Consider the following 6,000-nt stretch of genomic DNA (forward strand, 5'->3'; position numbering starts at 1 on the left):
TTATTTCCTAGTTAAATATTAAAAGAGTATCAATTCTCTTGTTACATACACTTTTTTGAGACCACACTTGACTTTGTGACATACAGCATGGGACAGGCAACAGGAATGACGAGATGCCTGGAAATAATTTGAAACAATGCTTTAAGGTATGAGATAGCAATTTCCTATTTTTAAGTAAAAGAGACTGAAAGAGCCTCTTGTGTATTTACTTAGCCCAAAGTGACACATATGCAAGTGATTCCTTATGCCACCTGTTGGGGATGGGCCAATTAGACTTTTTAGTCCCACGAAGGGTCACTTACTTGGTTCTGTGAAAGTTCAGTAATTCAGGTCCATTACAAGAGTAGCTTTTGCAGCTGCCCTCTAGAATTTATCAGTTAACAATAGTAGGAGCTTTTATTTTATTAGGCAAACGAAACAAAATAAAAATATTTATTCATATAATAAAGTATAATGTAGTAACAGACTATATAGTATGATACCCTATACTCATTTTCATCTCTTTATCTAAACATCTAAGATTTTACTATAATCAAAAAGATGGCATCAATGAAGAATGAGTTGGACTCTATTACATACCTTTCAGGAAACCCTCTGTAAATATTCCTAGCAACTAAGCTTCCGATAAATATTGACTGATTGTGAGTTTAGGGTTCTCCTTCCAGTAAATAGTTAGATTGCAGCTCATTTTTATTCCTGTTTATTTGGCAGCCATAGGATTTTTTTTTTTTTTTTTTTTTTTTTTTTTTTTTTTTTTTGCAGTTGTAACTACTTGTTAAGGACTTTCAAGTGGATAACTAAATGAAGGGGATAGGCAGAAAATATCTTTGAGGGCATCTATACCTATCTAATTATTAATTTTTTATTGACATATAAATACACAAATTGCATTAGATTCAGGTGTATATCTTAGTGGTTCAATCTTTCTATACATTACAAAATGATCCCCACAGTAAGTCTAGTTACCGTCTATCACCATACAAAATTATTATATTATTGACTCTATTCCCTATGATGTATAAGACTTACTTACTGTTGACCTTTGAACAACACAGGTTTGGACTGCACAAGTCCATGAATACATGAATTTTTTTTTTTTTATAAATAAAGTACAGTGCTGTAAATGTATTTCCTGTTCCTTGTGATTTTTTTAAACAGCATTTTCTTTTATTTAAGATTTTTTTTTTATTTGTCTATTTGACAGAGCGAAAGAGGAAGAGAGAGAGAGAGAGAGAACACAAGCAGGGGCAACACCAGGAAGAGGGAGAGGGAGGAGCAGGTTCCCTGCTTAACAGAAAGCCCGATTCGAGGCTTGAATCTAGACCCTGGGATCATGACCTCAGCTAAAGGCAGACGCTGAACGGACTGATCCACCCGGGTGCCCCTAACATTTTTTTTTTCTTTAGCTTCCTTTATTATAAGAATACAGTATATAATCCATATAACATACAAAGTACGTGTTGACTGTTTATGTTATCAGTAAGCCTTCTGGTCAGCAGTAGGTTGTGCGTAGTTAAGTTTAAGGGGACTCAAAAATTTCAGCAGATTTTTGACTACATGGGGGGGGATCAGAGCTCCTAATTCCCATATTGTTCAAGAGTCAACCATATTTTATAACTGGAAGTTTATAGCTCTGAACCCCCTTCATCTAATTGGCCGGTCCCCAGTCCCTCCACCCTCTGGCAAACACCAGTTTGTTTCCTGTGTCTACGGGTCTGATTCTTTTTGTTTTGTCTGTTCATTTGTTTTGCTTTTAGATTCCACAAAGAAGTGGAATCATATGGTATTTGTCTTTCTCTGCCTGACTTATTTCACTTAGCATGATGTCCTCTAGGTCCCTCAGTGCTGTTGCAAATGGCAAGATCTCATTCTTTTTTATGGTTGAAGAGGAAGCCCTCTGATTTAACAGCCAGAAACACTGGAGGTCAGATAGGCATCTAATTGGGAACGTTAAAGTGCATGACAAAGCTCTTAAAATCTAATCTTCATAGGAAAGTGGCCCCTAAGTGCTGTGATAATAAATCTAAATTCATGTACTCTTCATTTGAGAGTTCCAATATTTTCTCTATTGCTTGACTGATTTAAATTATATGTGAAGAATATACAATACAAAAACAACCCTTTATTAGGCAAGATTTAATTTATTTCTGGGCTTAATATCCGTAAAGTGGAGATAATAAAGCAAAGGAAAATTATGAGCTCAAATTAAAATATATCAGTAATGTATCTTTGTATCTTACAAGAGAGAGACTATCACCTCAGGGAAATGTCATTGTATTTTCATTTTTTCTGACCGGAATTTCTTTGGATTTCATTCAGTCAAAAATTTGCATAGAATCCCTACTTTATTAAGCTCTCACATACTAAGGAGGGTATGAGAATAGTTCAGGGTATAATTTTTGTGGTCCATAAGTTTCCCACAATTTGTAGGGCAGACAAGTACACACATGTGAAATGAGCATGTATATCATACAATGGGCCTCCTGGCACAAGAGTACTATTGGAATTTACTTGGTATAGACATACCTCAGAGATGCTGTGGGTTTGCTTCCAGACCACTGCAATAAAGTGAATATCACGATAAAGCAAGTAAAATGCATTTTTTCGTTTCCCAAGGCATATGAAAGTTTCGTACACTATACTCTACGAAGTATACAACGGCATTCTGTCTAAAAGATAATGTACTTACCCTAATTAAAAAATACTTCATGACTAACAAATGCTAACCACCATCTGAGCTTTAAATGTGTCCTATCCTTTTCCCTGGTGAAGGGTCTCATCTCAATATTGATGGCTGCTGATGGATAAGGGTGGTGGTTGCTGAAGGTCAGGGTGGCTGTGACAATTTCTTAAAATGAGACAGTGACGATTGAGTCTTCCTTTCACGGACAATTTCTCTGTAGCACGTGATGCTATTTGATAGCATTTTACTCCCAGAACTTCTTTCAAAACTGGAGTCAGTCCTCTCAAGTCCTGCTGCTGCTTTATCAAACAAGCTTACGGAATATTCTAAATCCTTTGCTGTTACTTCAACGATATTAACAGTATCTTCATCAGGGATAGATTCCAACCTCAAGAAATCACTTTCTTTGCTCATCTGTGAGAAGCAACTCCTCATCTGTTAAAATTGTACCATGAGACTATAACAATTCAATCACATCTTCAGGGTCCATTTCTGATTTTAATTTTCTTGCTACTTCTGCCACATCTGCAGTTACTTCCTCCACTGAAGTCTTGAACTCCTCAAAGTTATCCAGGAGGGATAGAATCAATATTTTTCAAGCTCCTGTTAATGTTGACATTTTGATCTCTACCTGTGAGTCATAGGTGTTCTTAATGGTATCTAGAATGGTGAATCTTTTCTGAGGGTTTTCAATTGTCTTTGCCTATATTCCATCAGAGAGGTCACTATCTTTGGCAGCTATAGCCTTATGGAATGTATTTCTTAAATAATAAGACTTGAATGTTGAAATTACTCCTGGTCCATGGGCTGCAGAATAGAGCTTATGTTAGCAGGCATGAGAACAACATTAATTTCATTTTCTGTACCCATCAGAGCTCTTGGGTGACCAGGGGCATTGTAAACAGTAATATTTTGAGAAAGGTCTTTTTTTCTAAGCAGTAAGTCTCAACAGCTTAGAATATACAATAAACCATGTTGGAGACAGACATGTTGTTATCTGGACTTTCTTGTCTCATAGAGCACAGGCTGAATAGATTTTTTTTTTTAAGATTTTGTTTATTTATTTGACAGAGAGAGATCACAGTAGGAGAGAGGAAGGGAAGAGATCACAGAGAGAGGAAGGGAAGCAGGCCCCCTGCTGAGCAGAGAGCCCGATGCGGGACTCGATCCCAGGACCCTGAGATCATGACCTGAGCCGAAGGCAGCGGCTTAACCCACTGAGCCACCCAGGCGCCCCGGCAGAATAGATTTTAGCATAATTCTAAGAGCCCTAGGATTTTGAGAATGATCAATAAACAGACTTCAACTTAAAGTCACTGTTATTTTCCCCCTAACAAGGAGAGTCAGCCCGTAGTCTGAAGCTTTGAAGCCAGGCACTGACTTCACCTTTCTAGTGATTAAAGTCCTAGATGGTGTCATCTTCTAATAGAAAGTTTTTTCATCTACAGTGGCAATCTGTTGTTCAGTGTAGCCACCTTCATGAATGATCTCAGGTGGATCTTCTGGAGAACTTGCTGCAGCTTCTCCATTAGCACGTGCTATTTCACTTTGCACTCTTCTGTTATGGAGATGGCTTCTTTCTTTAAACCTCATGAACCATCCTTTCTCAGCTTCAAACTTTTCTTCTGCAGCTTCCTGGCCTCTCTCAATCTTCACAGAAATGAAGAGAGTTAGGGCCTGGCTCTAGATTAGGTCTTAGTTTAAGGGAATGTTGTGGGTGCTTTGATCTATCCAGATGACTCTAACTTTCTCTCTATCAGCAATAAGGCTGTTTTGTTTTCTTAACATTCATATGTTCATGGGCATAGTACCTTTAGTTTCTTTCAAGACCTTTTTCTTTGTACTCACAACTTGATTGACCAGTGCAAAAGGTCTAGCTTTCCACCTGTCTTGGCTTTTGACATGTCTTCCTCACTAAGCTTGATCATTTCTAGATTTTGCTTTAAAGTTAGCCCACCACTAGTTTTGGTGACAAGTAAATGTGATGACGTGTCTTACCCTCTTTAAAAAAATGCCTGAGTTGTGGGTTTAAGTGGAAAGAGTCTAACAGGATGCTATGCCTTACCTGTTGAGAAACAGAGAATACAGTTGAATTAGGGCCCTGTTAGGAACAAAGTTAGGAACTTTTAAAATTCAGCTTGAGAAAGAACAAGATCTTGACTGAGATGTCATCTCTGCACTAGGCGTTAAGGAGGCTCTGACCAAGGATATAGAAGGTGCTTGGGAATTAGGGGAGAGCATCTTTTGTGAGGAGGGAAATGTTCTTAAAGAAAAGCTATCTGTCCCTCTTACACCCTGGTTAGGAAGATCCTTGGTTGGCAGACAACTTAAGTTGACTTGTTAATTTTGTGGGTATAGAAAGAAGGTGCTATTGACATCTGTATGAGTTTCCTATTGCTGCTGTGACAAATTACCACCAACTCTGTGTCTTAAAACAATACAAACGCATCATCTTATAGTTCCAGAGGTCAGAAGTCCAAAACAGATCTTAGAGACTAAAATTAAGAGGTCAGAAGAACTATACTCCTCCTTGAGTATTTAGAGGAGAATTTATCTTCTTCTTTTCTTTTCCATTCCTTACCTCTCCAGAATGTAGAGGGTGCTTTCCTTCCTTGAGTTCTGCTCCTTCTTCCAACCTCAGAGTGTATAACTCTGGCCCCTGCTTTCATTGCCTCATCTCCTCTCACAGCTTTGACTTTCTTGCCTCCACCTTACAGGAGTCCTTGTGATTACACTGGATCTAGTCTGATGATTCAGGATAAGCTTCTCATCTCAAAATCTTTAACATCATCACATCTGCTAAGTCTCTTTTATCCTGAAGAGTAACATGATCATAAAAGATAAAGATCTGAACTTCCTTTGGTGGGGGGGCATTAGTCTTTTTACAAAACTTTTATACTATAAAGTTGGATGTCCCCTTAGCTAGCAGGTTTGTTGACTCATTCATGTGGTCCCAGAATTTTAGAAAAAATAGCATGGTCAGGCTGAAATTACCCTTTCAAATTCCTAGTTTTAAGTGATGCAGATTACAGAGCCTACCTGCTCTACAGCCCCAGAATTGGGTTAATAAGGAATGGATGAGACCAAGTTCACAAGGACCAACACAAGGTGAGGCAATGTGGTTCAAATGCTAGAGGAATGTGGCATGGAGCAGTTTGTTGGTAGAGACAGCCTGAAAATGTAGTGAATCTTGCAAGGGTCCACTGATTGTATGGGATTGCACACTAAGTTGGCACGGTTTTGGGGGGCTTCCATTTATCTACAGAAGTCTGGAGATGATGATCCTGGTCAGTGGTAATTATCACCAGAATGAGAAC

The sequence above is a fragment of the Mustela putorius genome, unplaced genomic scaffold (genome assembly GCF_011764305.1).
Source record: "Mustela putorius furo isolate JIRA1106 unplaced genomic scaffold, ASM1176430v1.1 tig00000056_pilon_pilon_pilon, whole genome shotgun sequence".
In the NCBI taxonomy this organism is placed as follows: Eukaryota; Metazoa; Chordata; class Mammalia; order Carnivora; family Mustelidae; genus Mustela; species Mustela putorius.